This window comes from Protopterus annectens, chromosome 13.part0 (genome assembly GCF_019279795.1).
Source record: "Protopterus annectens isolate FY-2018-M chromosome 13.part0, PAN1.0, whole genome shotgun sequence".
NCBI lineage: Eukaryota > Metazoa > Chordata > Ceratodontiformes > Protopteridae > Protopterus > Protopterus annectens.
In genome coordinates, this window is record NC_056747.1 from 280,889,694 (window position 1) to 280,907,162 (window position 17,469).

A 17,469-nucleotide genomic window follows, 5' to 3' on the forward strand; every position below is an offset into this window, starting at 1 on the left:
ATCTTCTTTCAGAAAACTTCATCAGAATAAACAGAGCCCTTCTCTTCACCCATTTATATAGTACATTACTCATCTTCCATTGGATAAAACATTAATTAAGTAATTAATTATGCAAATGATGCTAGTGAACTAGAATTTAAAAAAAACAGTATTATTAGTAAAATTATTTAAACAGTACTCGCTGTATAAGACAGTTTTTATTAAAAAAACAGTTTCTGTACTTTTAGTACTTTTGTTTTCAGTGTATATCAAGATATAAATACATATGAAAGATCTTGTTCAAACTCTAAAACTACTTATAAAGGTAAAACAAACAAAAAAAATCCATTACAACAGATCTACTTCAGTAGATTGAACCTTTACTAGTTCGAACCACATATGGCCAAGACCATATGTTCGAACTCGTAAAAGTTTGAACACTGACGAAAAACCACATAAAACCAAAAAACACAAAACTAAACATCTATAGCAGGGGGGCCTAGGCCCCCCTTCACCCCCACACCCCCCTTACTTAAACATACCAACTCTGAGATCACACTGCATTGCGGAAATGGGAAATCTTCCCTTTCCGCTCTGTATGGAGATCTCCATTCAGTCAGATCGGACTTTTACAAGTTTGAACATATGGTCTCGGCCATATGTGGTTCGAACTTATAAATGTTCGATCTACTGGAGGGGACCCATTACAACATATAGGAAACAGCCATAAAAAGTTAACATGGTTTTACAATAGGCATAGTAATGAATGTGTATACGTAATTTAGTTTCTAGCCCTTCTAGGCTTAGGCGCCTTCATTTTTAAGGCAGGAAGAAGTGAAATATGATCATTCATACCGGGTGGGGTACAGGCATCCAGTTCTAACTGCTAATATGGCAGTTAGAACTGGATGCCTGTACCCCACCAGGTATGAATGATCATATTTCACTTCTTCCTGCCTTAAAAATGAAGGTGTCTAAGCCTAGAAGAGCTAAAAACTAAATTATGTATACACATTCATTACTATGCCAATTGTAAAACCATGTTAACTTTTTATGGCTGTTTCCTATATGTTGAAATGGATGTTTTTTGTTTGTTTTACCTTTATGAGTAGTTTTAGGGTTTGAACAAGATCTTTCATATGTATTTATATCTTGATATACACTGGAAACAAAAGTACTAAAAGTACAGGAACTGTTTTTTTTTTAAAACTGTCTTATACAGTGAGTACTGTTTAAATAACTTTACTAATAATACTGTTTTTTTAATTCTAGTTCACTGGCACCATTTGCATAATTAATTAATTACTTAATGAATGTTTTATCCAATGAAGGATGAGTAATGTACTATTAAAATGGGTGTGGAGAAGGGTTCTGTTTATTCTGATGAAGTCTTCTGTAAGAAGATGAAAGCGCTTAATCTGTTGGTTTAATATCAGAACTATTTGTATTGCTTTTATTGCTTGCCTTACTCTGGTGTCTACTTGCTGGAGAAATTAAACTTCAGTTTTTATCCATGTGAACTGGTGTTTCTGCTAACACTATTGTGCAGTCAACTGTTGAGGAGGGACAGCCTTTATAGGAGCTCTGTGTGACTGGTTTGTGCTTTTGGTGTTTTTGAGCCAGTGTTTTCTTGGATTACGAGTTTTACCAATAGCATTAACCAGCTCCGAAGTGAAGGTAATCTAGTGTCCTCAACTTTCCTCGATCTGTCAAAGGCATTTAACACTGTATCCCATACCAAAATCTTAGGTGTCCTTGCTGACCTGAACCTCAGCCAGTCAGCAATAGCCTGGTTTCAGGACTATCTGGATGGCCAGGAACAAGCAGTATTATGGCAACAAATTGTCTCCTCTCTTCTGCTCATATCCTTGGGAGTCCCACAAAGTTCTTTCCTTGGCCTACTTCTCTTCACAATCTGTACAAACAAACTCCATACAGCTACAAGTGACACCACACTTATACAGTATGCAGATGACTCAACCCTGGTATGTGCTGCTTTCCAGCAACTAGAGCACATAACACAACAGGCATTTACAGCTACAGAAGCATGGCTAACCAATGCTCAACTAATACGGAACCCCCAAAAACTAAACTAATCCTGGTCCACCCAACTAGAGCCACTAACATCCCTCCTGCATTCAAAACCACCTCAGTTAACAACACCATCATAACTCCAGTTCCTAATACTAAGTTGTTAGGGGACACCATTGACCAAAATATGTTATTTGACATTCATATTGCCCAGTCTATAAAAAAGTTTACAAAAAACTAGGGTTCCTCTACAGAAGTAAACATTACCTCACAGCAGACACCAGAGCAACTATTACAAGAACCCACCTTACCTCAACCCTACTTTATGCTTCCCCTATCCTTACCAACCTAAGAAAGTCAGATTTAACAAAACTTGAAACCTGTTGCAATAAAATAGCAAAATTTGCAACAGGTGCTAACTACAGATCCCACCACTGCCACTCTCTCAGAAAACTCTCGTGGCTTGAACTCCCCACATTGCTAAAATTCAACCAGCTCAAAAATGGCCCACCAAATAATAAACCATCCTGAAAAAACTCCAGCCCTAAAGAACCTACTAACTCCCTACTCAAATAAGAAGACCCTGCACTCTAACAATTAGCCATTATTAGATATAACAAAATGCACAAGCCACGCTGCAGAATCCCTCTACTCCTGCAATGTCTCCAAAATCTGGAACAGCCTTTCACTTGATATCAAATCCATCCCTAACATAGTTCAATTCAAAAAACTACTAAAATCCTACCTATCAACTACAGAGACCTGCCCATGTATCAATCCTGGCTAATACATCATATTTGTAATATCCCCAGTTCACCCAACAGGCTGCCCAAACTACTGCCCCAGACTAAATTAATCTTTCTTAATTACCCTAACTCTATCTACCTCACTCCAAATTACCCATTTACTTTCTAAAAGTAAATCCCACTACCCTCTTCATCTTTTTCTCCACACTCAGGCTTGCATATACTGTACCTTTATAAAGTCTGATTGTAAAGTATTCTGCTCAAACAGGCCCGTTTGCAAGATTTATTATACTCACTAATAGTTCTAACTACTAGTCTAACATTTTCCATGGGGCATAAATTCATACATTGTAATTTGTCTACTTTTTGATGAAATGTTATGTATCCTCTATTTTGTAAAATCTTAAGTGACTAAGATTGCCAATTTTCTTATGCATTGTATGTCTTGGAGCTTTTCTCCATGGGCCTCTGCTAAAAATGGACTTGTTGTCCAGTTGGACTTTCCCGGTAAACAAATGTAAAATATATATATATATATATATATATATATATATATATATATATATATATATATATATATATATATATATATATATATATGGATGCATGTTGCTTTATCAAAGAAGCAACATATCAAACTACAACTTATGAATGTAAATACTTAAAAATTAAACTGCCGAAAAAAAATATCACAAACTACTGTACGTGTTTACAGTGGGACAAGTCCTCGTGTACTCACCATGTGGGGGAATGTGCCCCCAAACCCACTGCTAACTATATATACCAACTCTGAGATCACACTACAGTGGGAAAAAAGCAAATTCCCTGATCCCCACTGTACTGTAATTTGACATAGAAATAAAAGATTACTGCTCAATACTTGTGTTGTTTGGCTTCTGCTACATACCTATAATCAACTGCATTACTAGTCGAGTTGAGTACAAACTTGCAGTGTTAAAGATTGTACTGCATTTTATTTTTCTGTCTATTTAATTGTTTCATTGAATATTGTCTGTCTCTCTCTGTAGTTATTTATTTTTCTATTTAATTGTTTCATAGAATACCATGGTCTCTCCTTCTGTCTCTCCAGTAGTGGGGGCTATTGTGTTTTACTTCATTGATATTCACTGTTAAACTCTTAGCCTAGAGGGTTTTTCTGTATTTATAAGTGAGTCACATATCATTGAATTTATTCCTGCTTAATACCTGTGTTGTTTGGCTTCTGATACATACCTAAAATCAATTGCATTACTAGCTGAGTTAAGTACAAACTTGCAGTGTTAAAGATTGTACCGCATTTCATTTTTCTGTCTATTTAATTGTTTCATTGAATATTGTGTCTGTGTCTCTCTGTAGTTATTTATTTTTCTATTTAATTGTTTCATAGAATACTGTGGTTTCTCTCTGTCTCTGCAGTTAGTTTCCTGCTTGTCCTCCCTGTTTTTGTTCTGGTATTAATCTTGGTGGCTTTGGAATTGCCTCTCCCTCCTGTAAATTTGTGTTTGAACACTCCTCCTGGGTCTATCTCATTTGATCACTCAACCGAGTACAATGTGATCATATTTTGACTTCAGAGACTCCTACCAGTCCCATCTGTTCAGATCAATCCCAGCTCTATTCCAGTCTAGTGTCACTAGCTCACTCTACCTAATACAGAGAGAACATTTGTGAAGGGCAAGCCACCTAGGTCCTTAATTTTGAATTATCTTCTGCCACTTAGGTCCTTAATTTTGAATTTTCTTCTGTTTCTTCTTTCTCCCTTTCTACTTTTCAAAAAGATTTCTAAGCTTGTTTCCTACCTTTCCTGTAACTAGTCTAGTCCAGATACAGATTTGCTGTAACCAGGACTGTGTGTAAGCTTCTGAGCCCCCAAAGGCTTTTGTGTTGGAGGGAAGCCTTCTAGCTTATCAATGGGAGTGGAAGCACTCGATAGCCTATCTACCACAAGTGTGGTTTCTGGCCCAGAAATTGTAGTTTATTGGCCATTTGGGCAGTTTTTCCATCTCTTTCAACTTTCTAGTTTAAAAGCCTGCATTTGCGCTTGTTTCCCACCTTTCCTATAACTAGTCTAGTCCAGATACAGATTCTCTGTATCCAGGACTGTTTGTAAACTTCTGATTCCCCAAAACCTTTCTGTGTTGGAAGCCTTCTATCTTTTCAGTGGGAGTGGTAAACACTAGGTAGCTTATCTACCACAAGAGTGGTTTCTGGGTCAGAAATTGTAATTTATTGGCTGTTTGGGCAGTTTTTCCATCTCTTTCAACTTTCTGGTTTAAAAGCCCATGTTTGCGCTTGTTTCCCACCTTTCCTGTAACTAGTCTAGTCCAGATACAGATTTGCCTCATCCAGGACTGTTTTTAAGCTTCTGTGCCCCTCCCAAACCTTTCTGTGTTGGAGGGAAGCATTCTAGCTTATCAGTAGGAGTGATAAGCACTAGGTAGCCTATCTACCACAAGATCCAGATACAGATTCTTAGTTTTAGCACATGAATTTGCTTATTCGTGCTCAGCACTTGTTCAGAACTTGTTGTTACCACTAAATAAGCTACAAATTACTACCTTCCTCTTTACCTAGAGGAAAACAGTTCTTGTACTTACTTTCCTCACTTGCTTAGAGAAAAATAGCTCTTATACTCACTTTTCTCACTTGTCTACTGGAAAGTAGTTTTTTATTCAGACATGTCCAAGGGTCAGCTCCCAGTGTTCTCTCCTGTCTATCTGATGAATCTGAGTATCTTGGGACAATGTAGCAATTGCCTCATGTACACAGACAACCCTCTCCTCCTACCACCCAACACCACAACCTGTGAGAGATGCACTTATCTAGCCAAACTGGAGGTAAAGCTCTCTCCAACCAAGACTGAACTTGACAGTCAAGAGGAGAAGGTAAGCACTTGCACCACACCACACTCATCACATAGTCCCACTAAACCTACACCAACAAAATCCACACATAGAAACACAAAAACATTCACGGAGGCTCTTAATAATAATCTGCTCAAGCAACAGAGACCTCCAAAGCAAAAATGCAAGCAACCTCCACCCCTCAACACAACCCAAATGACACATAGCCCACAGACTCAGTGTGCCACTCAACCACAGCCCATAAGGCAAAACAACGTACCCAACACACTAGTCATAGGTGACTCTATAGTCAGGCACACTGATGTCCCACTCACCAGGCTAAACAAGGAGAAGGTTACTGTCAGCTGACTGTCGGGTGCCAGGATCCACCACATAACCCATGCACTCAGGTCACTCCACAACAAGTACAAATATGACTCTGTCATTGTCCATGTTGGTGTGAATGACCTGAGACGTACCTCCCTGGACTACATGAAAAAAGACATGGAAGAGCACTCCGATCTTGTAGCCCAGGCGGGTATGACCCTAGCCTTGAGTAGCATCCTGCCATCTCACAGAATGATACTGCAGTACAAGGACAAAATGATTGACTTCAACAATTGGCTAAGCTTCTGGTGTCATTCTAAGGGGATCCAGTATCTGTCTGCCTGGGATGACATGGTCGCCAGACCATGATGCTTTGTCAGAGATGGCCTGCACCTGTCACTTCTGGGATTCTAGATACTGGCTAAGGCTCTTGCTGCTCCTATAGTGCCTTTTTTAGGCAAGGTTCAAATGACAAATTTACCACCATAACAGGAACAGGCAAGCAAAAACTGAGGGTAATTCTACTCAATGCTAGAAGTCTAAATCTCAAAATGCACTCCCTCGAGGCACTCCATAAAATGGAGAACATTGATATCTATGCAGTGACTGAGACCTGGTTCAAGGCTCCAGAGAGCACCCCTGCATTACCAGGCTATAACACATGCCACACTTTTCGGCTACCTAACCTGGACCAGAACACCAAAGGAGGGAGGTGTGTCGATATTCATTAAGGATATCCACGCCTCCAGGCTAGTTGCTCAGCATAATGCATCTGAGGTTATCCAAGTGTAACTAACTCTGGGCAAAACTGCAATCTAAACTGTAGCTTGCTACAGATCCCTCACCATGTCCCAGGATTCCCACTCCTCTTTTCTTGACATACTGGAAAATATTAGGGTTCAACCAAACACCCTAATAATGGGCGATTTCAACTACCCCACCATTAACTGGGAAAACTACTCATGTACCAACTCCTTCGCGCAACGCTTTCTGGAATTCATAAATTCCAATGCCCTGGATCAACTTATCCACACCCCAGGCAACTAGACCTAGTCATTACCAACATGAGTGACCAGTGTTCCACACCTGAAGTCAACTCCTCATTGGTCAGATCCGACCATAAGCTAATCACCTTTGATATCCACATCCCGCCCCACCCCCATTAAGGAAATCATGGTAAAAATTTTCTCCAAAGCTAACTTCATGCTTCTTAAGACAGAAGTGGCAAACTTCATGACACCCATGCAGATAGACAATACAGTTACAACTGCTGAATCCTACTCAGATGTACTCTATAAGCACTTAAACGAGTGCATGGATCGTGCTATCCCAAACATAACCAAGACACTATCCTCCAAAATAAGGAAGCCAATCTGGTTGTCTCCTGCCATAAACAAACTCTACAACAGAAGGAAGAAACTGTTGCAAAAGAGAGTAAAATCCCATGAGTGGAGGAGTTCCCTGGTCAGTCTCAGTAAGAAGCTGAGATCCCTTATAAGATCCTCCAAAGCTAGCTATGAAAACAAAATTGCCGCTGATTCTAGGGAAAACCACAAAACATTCTATAGTTATGTCAAGAATCTCAATGGCAACACCCATATCTGCTCTGAGTTACAGCACAAAGGCATGAAAATTATGGAACCAACTGCTATTGCCAGCGTCCTGGCAGATAGGTTCAGTGCTAACTTTACCCCCTTCTCACCCCCTAAAGGGCCCATAACTATACAGGAAGAATGCAGAGTCCCTGTAATCACAGCTATGCAGGTAAAAGCTGCACTCTCTAAAGCCAAACCCACAGCATCCATGAGACCAGACAACATCCCAGGTTGCGTTTTACACGAACTTCAGAACGAACTGGCTCCCCACCTAAGCACCATGTTCAATCATAGTCTCACATCAGGCTTTGTGCCCACTGAATGGCACACAGCAACAGTTATCCCACTCCAAAAAGGGGGGGGCCACCACTGATCCCTGGAACTATCGCCCTATTAGCCTGACGAGCCAGGTCTGTAAGGCCATGGAACGTATCATCATGAAACTCATAAACAAAGACATTGGTAACCTCCAAACTCTGGACCCCACCCAATTCGGGTTTGTGAAAGGCAGATCATGCCTCCTGAACCTGATCAACTTCTTTGAGGCAGTCACCAAAGCTGTAAATGAAGGTAAGGTGGTTCACACAGCCTATCTTGACCTCGCCAAGGCTTTTGACACCATCCCCCATTCTGGAATTACAGCTAAACTCACTAAACTAGGTATAAATCCCTGCATCACAAGATAGGTTGCCAGTTGGCTCACTGACAGAACCCACACTGTAAAAGTTGCAGACTCCAAATCTGACTTCAAACCAGTGACAAGTGGAGTACCACAGGGTTCAGTCCTGGGACCTCTCCTGTTTGGTATCTACTTCTCTGAAGTACAGGCTAACACAGAAGGCCTTTGGCTAATGGAGTTCACAGATGACTGCAAACTAGGAGCCATAGCTGAGTTCCCAAATAATGTGGAAATCATACAGAAGGGCCTCACTGAGACAGATGCCTGGAGTCAGAGCCATGGCCTCAAGTTCAATGCCAAAAAGTGCATTGTCATCCCATTTGGTAAAAACTCTGTACCCATGAACTACCACATAGGTGGCAGTCTGGGGACCCAGGTGGACATTAGTCTCTCCTTTGATAATCACATTGCCACAGTAGTCAGGAAATCCTTTCACGTGGCACACCTCATCACAAAAGGGCTCTCATCCAGGAAAAAAGAGGTTATTGTTCCCCTCTACTCAACACTCATTAGACCCATTATAGAGTACAATGTCCCTTTTGGAATGTACCTCACAAGACATCTGCAGCAGCTGGAAAGGCCACAGAAGTACCTCATAAAGAAGATTACTGGTCTCAAACAGATGCCCTACACTGAACGTCTCAAAAAAGTCCAGCTTTAGTCCGTAGCATATCACCTACTCCTAGGTGATCTCTGCCTAACATATAAAGCTATGTCAAACCCAGAACTGTTGGACATGCTACACCTAAGGAAATCCCAATTCCTCTGAGCTACATGCTCTAGGGACCTAATCCTTGTCACCACAATAAACAGGACATGCTGGAGGGATAGATTCCTGTTCCAGAGACTTCCCATACTCTGGAACAAGCTACCCAGCTATGTCAAGCAAAGTTCCTCATTAGCACTCTTCAAGAAAAATCTCGATAAGTGGATGGGAAATAGGAAATAAACCCCGGGGATCACTTCTGTGGCTCTGCTCGACAGAGGCACAGGAAAATAACTTTCTTGGGTGCCGTAAGCTAGGGAACCTTGTTGGCTAGGCTTACTTAGGCCCTTGGGCCGATGGCCTAGTACCTACCTATGAACCTATGAAAAGCTGTCACTTGCAATAATCTAATTTTCAATAACATAATGCCAGCTTTTATTTCACTCGAGAAAAGAAACATTTGACAAAATTAACATGTATCACATATATATATATATATATATATATATATATATATATATATATATATATATATGATGCACACACATGCACACATACACACACACAGACAGATATATGGGTCTAGAACTATTCACTGAAAGCACATTTCACTGAAACACATTTGACTGTGCACAATTCACTGAAAGCTCAATTCACTGAAAACACAATTCACTGAAACACATTTCACTGAAAGTTATATATGGCCTTTTCCCCACTGTAGTGTGACCCTGGAGTTAGAATATATAATAAGGGGGGTGGGGGCACTGCCCCCCACCTATGTTAAATATTTTTAACTATACACATGGATACTTGCAATTTCAATAAATTACTCTTTTCTAAACTTAATATATATCCAAACTATGTGGGGGGCTATGCCCCCCACACCCCCTTTACTGTATATTCTAACTCCAGGGTCACACTACAGTGGGGAAATGGCCATATATAACTTTCAGTGAAATGTGTTTCAGTGAATTGTGTTTTCAGTGATTTGTGCACAATTGTTTGACTTTCAATGAAATGTGCTATCAGTGAATAGTCCTAGACCCATATATATATATATATATATATATATATATATATATATATATATATAATATATATATATATGTATATATATATATATATATATATATATATATATATATATAAAGACATAATGTGGTAATTCTCACCTGAAAATTCAAATTGATGTTATATATTGGATGTAAATTCAGTAAACAGAACTGTTTCTTTAAATCTGATATAAATAGTTTGTGTGTAAATGCTGTACATAGAACTGTAGCTTTAAGTAGTCGATCCCAGCACAAGAGAATTCCATCCCGGTTCAATTAATAGAACCAATTATATAATTAACTGATATATAAAAGAGAGGGCTGTAGCCCTACCAAGCTAGAGAAAAGTCAGTCTTTTAGAAATCAGCTCTGAGTGTAAGTGCTGCAGTAAAGACGTATCACTGTGGACTGTTCTGGGACATCTTAATGTGAAGGAATGCAGAGGGCAGAGACTACTGGAGAGCACCTGTATATGATAGAATTTGATTCTGGCATTTAACCATTGCAAAAAGAAATCATTGGACTGTTTTGGAAGAAACTATGTTCTTGTTTTTGGGGGCTCTTGACTCTAAAAAGGTTTTGTGTGTGTGTGTGTGTGTGTGTGTGTGTGTGTGTGTGTGTGTGTGTGTGTGTGTGTGTGTGTGTGTGCTTGTGCATGTGCGTGTATTTCTTTTGCCCAGAAAGTTATTTTTGTGCATTTGGTTGAATAATAAAGGGAAAGAACCCATACCACTGCATTTTATATTATAATAAAATAATAACTACACATTTTCATAATCCTTAAGACATTTTGTACATTAATATATTGTTCAGAATGCAGTAAAAAATGTCCAAGAGACAGCTTTATATATATTATAAAACTCAGGTATATTTACAGAAAATATGCTTCTTTTCAGCTTTAGGAACAATATAAATCAGGATATAAATATTGGTCAGGAATTATAAAAAAAAAAATAAAAAAAAAGTTAACACAGCCACATAATGAAAAATAGCACATTCAGAGTTGTACAGTGTTGCATGACAGAAATTAATTATGTAACAGGAGCAACGTTGTGCTGGGGATAGTGTTATGTAACTACGTAGCTTACAGGTGAAAGCAACATGAATTGTGCAAAGAAGTGAACAGCACAATGGCAGGTCACATGACCACCTACGCCCAGAAGTGTGTGCAACAGACACAACTGTGTGCCCAGACAAGGGCTGTGCAGCAAGGTCCATAATATGTTTATTCTGTAAATGGAAAGGAAATGGATATATATGATAGTGAAAATGGGGGACAGCATGCAGAAGAACACAGAAAAATAGGAAAGGGCAGAGTGCTGTGAGGAAGAAAAGAAAGTGTGTGTGTGTGTGTGTGTGTGTGTGTGTGTGTGTGTGTGTGTGTGTGTGTGTGTGTGTGTGTGTGTGTGTGTGTGTGTGTGTGTTTGTGTGTGTGTGTAAGAGAGAGAGAGAGACATGTACCCATTTTCTAAGGAAGGTAGAGGGAAAGAAAGAATTTAGAAAAGTGTTGGTACAAAGTTTGGTATAGCAGTGGCAGCAGGAACAGACAATATTATATAAAAGACAGACAGGGAAGGTGCCAACACAAATGGGGGACCACAAAGAGATACAGACAAAGGGAGGGAGTAATTGGTGATAGAAGGGATTAGACAACAAGTTGGGGAGGAGAGGGAAGGGACACACAAGGAAAGTAAACAGGATGAAATGGGGGAAGGGTGGGGTGACTGACAAGTTACACAGTGGTGTACCCAACCCAATAATCAGTCATCCGCATGATAAGATTATAGGAAGATAGATAGGGTCTTTCACGCACTGGTATGATTTGATCCATCAACCTCCGCCTCCCAGTCTGCTGGGATTACAGGCGTACGCCACACGCCCGGCGCTGCTTCATGACTGAGGGTAGCCACTGCTGATGGTCAGCACCATTCAGCTGTGCAACTATGCAAGTTACACAAGGATGCACTCCAGGATGCTAACACAGGTAACCAGCTGCCAGTCCACCACAGCTGTCACCAGTTCTTCCACCTCCTGCTAGATGACCTAGTGAGACTCACTAGTGACACTCCCCAGTATGAAGTCTACATCCTCCACTGGAGAAGCAGTACCACAGGTCACCAGTGAACCCTCCAGATCACCCCCATAGGATGACCTTCATCTCACTCTGCAAACAGGCAAGGCTAGAGGCTGTTGTGGATCCCAGCAGTTGGTGGCAATATAGATGCATGGTGCAGTGGCCACTGTTGCATCACATCCAGCTCTCTGGCCAGCACTGCATAAAATATGAACATAAATGGAGAAAAACAAAAATAAGACATATAATACAATCAAAAGAATGGCAGCAATATATAGAGAGAAAAAAAGTAAATGCAATGGCTAGTAGGTTGTGTTACATTGTTTACTTAACAATGACAGCACAAAAGTGATATGCAGGCCTGAAACATAACTACTACAGACCCGTGTGCACTTTGTGATGAGATATGATGGGGGTACCTTGTCATGTGAGAGAAAGACCATGACACTGTGCATGATTGTCAACTGTTGTGAGTATAGTGAACATCAAAGCTAGGCAGAAACAACCCCATTACACAAACTAACTGCACAGCCTCAAGGTGGTATACAGCATGTGGCAAATGTTGGGATGTGACATTTGTTGGCAACAGAGCACATATATACCCCCTTAGATTACTAACATGAATAAATGTGAGACAAGAAAACCCTGTGGTGATATTGCATTCTCAAATATATAAGCCCATGTGCATCATTACATGACAACCTGACATTCACATGCCCACTGTATGCCAGGTGTAACTGGCACAGTCATGGACAGTGCAATGGGCAGTCTAACAGTATATCATGTTAGGCTGACAAGGGCAATGTGCATTATTTGCACGGTGGACAGAAAGGTACACTACACTAAACAATACCAAATGCACAAGCAGAGGCATACTTCCTTAATAGTACTGTCAAACCATTCTGCAGTTCTTGGTCACTGTCATGAGTACCTGGCAACAAGAAGGGCAGTAGCACCATTACAGTTGCATTTACCATTTATATGACACATAAAGCAAAGCAGTAATCCAAAATTAATTATCAGCATTGTAAATAAAACCAACAAGCAGCTGAGTCAGAGAAATACAAGTATGACATCAGTACCATTATGGCAATAGAGATTACACCATAGCCACTACTGCAATGGGGTGATGATACTACTACCTCCAATGTGACATCCAGATGGCATGATGCCTCCAACTGTGATGTCAAGATGGTTGGTACCGAAAGGTTTGCATACCATCTTTGCCAATGAAGGTTGCAGCGATAGCAAGAAGATGCACACACGTCTGTTTCAGTAATAATTCACAGCATACAACCTGGCCCTAAGAGCATAAAGGGAACTTCAATGCTAGGTATGGGTTACCAACCTCCCACCCAGATGGGATAGCACACAGGCCATGTACAGAGCTGAGTCTCTGACCATGCACCCAGGCTCCTGCCTCACCACTGTCTTCCAGTGTGCCTTTATCCATCACAACTGCCTTTCACACAAAGTATTTTACACACAGACTCAAACATGAAAACAACACCAAGGAAGGGATGGCAAAATTCTGTAATTCCCCACAGCTTTCTTCCTGGCATGGTAGTGTTTCAGGCAGTAACTTAAAGTGGTCTTTAAGCTACTGCCTGAAACACCTAGTTATACTGCTGCACTTAATCAAGTCAGATGTAGATACAACAAATAATATTTATTTCATTGATAGCAGACCAAAGCAGTCTAATAAGAGACATGTGCTACATGGCTTACTAGCCAACAGTATAATTAACTTACCAGGCCAGATTCCAAAAGGTAGTTACAGACAGAGTAGCATGCCAAAGGAAGAATTCAGTACACCAGCTATGGATGTGATTTCAGAAGACATTCTGAGAGCATTCTGGGTATTTATTCAGTGTAGGATAATTATGGATTCCACACATGTCTGTTGGATTCCAAAACACATTGTGGATGCCCCATGCAGCTTAAATGTGACAAACTGCAATGCTGACTCTGTTTCCAAAACCCTCAGTTAATGCCATACTGCAACACAAGGAAAATAATCTTTTCCAACAGAATCCTATGGAATCCATAACAGAAAAAAGGAGAAAATGCTACCTGCAGTGCATGAACTGCAACAGGCTGCGGTCCTCCAAGCTATGAAGGAAGATCTGTCTGTGTGTCAAGAAGGCAGTAAGCTGGACAGACCCAGGCTACAACTAAGCCAACTTTCAGATCAAGAAATCTATGATGGTTACTGCTTAGACAGACACCTGGTGCAGGCTGTATGCAACATGTGTGTTCTACACACATGTTTGTGCATTCATTGCGAGGCAACCCCATCCCTCTCAGAAAAAAAGTGTGTCTGAACCTAAGTGCTCTGGCATCAAGGACATTCCAACAACATATGGTAAATCCTGTAGGAGTGTCACAAACAGCTGCCAGTTGTATCCTCACACAATTTCAGGCAGCAATGCGCACCAAGGTAGATGAACACATACACTTTCCATCCACACCAGTGAAGTGGTAAGCTGTCATGCATTGTTTCTATAGGATTGCAAACTTCCCTCATGTTCTTGGTGCAACAGACTGCACCCACATCCCTATCAAGACCCTTGTTCAACCAGAAGCAGAAAGATAGTTCAATAAAAAGGGTTGGCCATCCCTGAATTGCTAAATGGTGTGTGCAGGAGATGGCAGGATAACAAACATCATGGTGTCACACCCCGAGAGTGTCCATGATAGTTCCATAAAGAAGGACATTGGTCTGAGGGCTGTATTCAGCAAGGTGAAATACCTGAGGGACTATTACTTGGTAAGCTCAGGAACACAGCTAGGATGTAAGCTAAAATACATCCCTGTCAACATTATTCATGACGACAACATGTATTTTTCCTCCTCTGCACAACAGGTGACTGTGGTTATACATTCGAGCCATGGCTAATGACCCCCTACAGATAACCTTCCAACCCTGCAGAATAGGCCTACAATAGAGCACATGCCACAACATGAAATACTTTAGAGCATTTATTTAGTGTACTGAAAGTCAGGTTCAGATGTTTGGACACATCTGGGGAGCATTGCAATACACACCTGAAAAGGCAGCACAGATGATTACTGTGTGTCCCATACTACACAATATGCTTACAACAACACATGGCGGTCTTCCTGCTGCAGGTGTGGGTGAACTACCCCAAGAACTACAGATGTCTGAAGATGACATTCCACAGCTATCAGAAGAGGAGCAGGAGAACACAGGGAGGCTGAAGAAAAAGGCGTGGGCAACTGAGGATACAGCTACAATTCCAGGCTCAGGTGAGACGGCAGTGTCTGACACACACCTTTGAGTCATGACAAGCCACATGTACAGAAGTACACACATTAATCATTGATGTTCAGGAGTTGCCCCACCATAGCAGCTCAGATTGTACCTAATGGAAATTACCGGCTAGATGTACACACTGAGCATCAGACATAACAACATAATTCTTACATATAACAGTATGAACATATACAAATCTATCATGACACAGGCCATCATCTCAGGCCGCAAATGACACAGGTATGCATACAGACTTATAGTGGTGTATGTGTGCATGGCAGACAATGAGGGGCATGCTTTGCTGAACCCATTCCTATCTCTCCACTATCAAATGATGCAAACAGGAAACCAAGTCAGGATGTAATGAAGAACTGTATCTATATCAATGTAAAGTAGCAATAAACTAATGTAATAAATGGAGTCACCTATGGTTGGTAAGAAATGTCAGACTCCTGTGCCATCAGACTTCACAACAACCAAAGACGATGACATTGTGTTTGGTCTGCAAAGCAATCATCATTGCCATGGGGTAAGAGTGACACACTACAGGAAATGCTGGATCAACTGCCAGTGTTACTCTTACACAGTCTAGGGTGTCTACACTGATGGCTCACACCACTGTTCTGGCTGCCCCTACCATATATAGAAGCACTTGGATACTGATGGGATGATACCAGAATGTGAAGACACGCTGTGGGAAGGAGCTTAGGTGAAGGTTGATTGTCTGGTTGTGACTGCTGGGCCCATACTGGATTGGCCAGTAGCAGATGTATGAGCACTTTGTAGCACAAACATGTATGCCTGATGTTTAAGGGTTGGTCTCTGAGAGGGGGCCTGCCTCTCCCATGTGGCACTCAGCAAAGCACGGTCAAGGACCGCAGAACCCTGGTCATATTACACCATTGCTGTAGTACAGCTATAACCAGGGATTCAAAGGACCATGCCACAGATAACATGCTTTCATTCTATGTAGCCAGTGCTGTTATGACCTCACTGTGTCTGGGCTCCTGTCTTTCATGCAGCACAGCCATCTGGTGTGCTACATGATCCATGGCATGGGCAAGTGCACGGATGTCAGATTTATGACATGACTGGGAACATTCATTTGCCTCTAGGTGTAGGCAGACACACTCTGACACATGCCCATGCACACCAGCTACATGCCTATGTCTATTGTGCCGAACAGTATCGCTGTGTTGTGGGGAAGGATTAACATCAGCAGGAAACTCAAAATGGGTCTGTGGTGCACAGGCGTCATCTTGTCCACCGTCGGATGTCCTGACATTATCAGAATGGCTGAACAAGTTTTCCTCCACATTTGAGGCTACAGCCTCATCCACATGACTGTCACCATCTAGAACAGACTGTATCACCAAGTTGTCCTGTGTGCCAGGGACCATGCTACCATACTGAGGCACATCAGAGCCCACATCAGGATTAGAGGATGAACTAATGGAGAGTAAAGGCAGTGGATGTACTAAAAGAAGAGATAGATGACACAATTCAGATAAACATGCTAATATCACATGCTGGATATCATTACTGACATATGCCACTTATATATCACTACAGTGTTACACATAATAACAACTCACTGGGAGATCTTGCCAGATATGGCCCATGGAGCCTATATAACAGAGAGTTGATAATGATGTTACATGTGCAACATATATGACATATGTGAGGAATAGAAACATTACACACACCTAACATATTATCGTGGGAATTTGGCACCGGGAGCGAGAATTGAAATGGTACTGTTGTAGGGAAGCAAAGGCATAAACACAACATTATTAGCACATACTTGCCAGCATGTACCATTCCAACTGATGGTAGGTAATGTATATACATATCAGTTGGTCATGGCTGAGATGCTGATGGTGGCTGTCCTATGCAGGGGTAGAAGGACACAGTATTAATGGAGGACAACAACAGGAGTAACAGCAATGCCAAGTATGAAACAGAGGCAATAACTTACCAGTCACACTCTCATGATGTGGTGAGTTTGTGTGTCATAATGCAGATCCTACAGTGGGAAAATACAAAGCAAATACAGTCATGTATGTAGGCACCTACATAGGCGCATGATGACACATACAACACAGTAACAGGATATGGTGATACTCAAGTGATGTAAAGTGCAACTTTTAGCAAGATGTC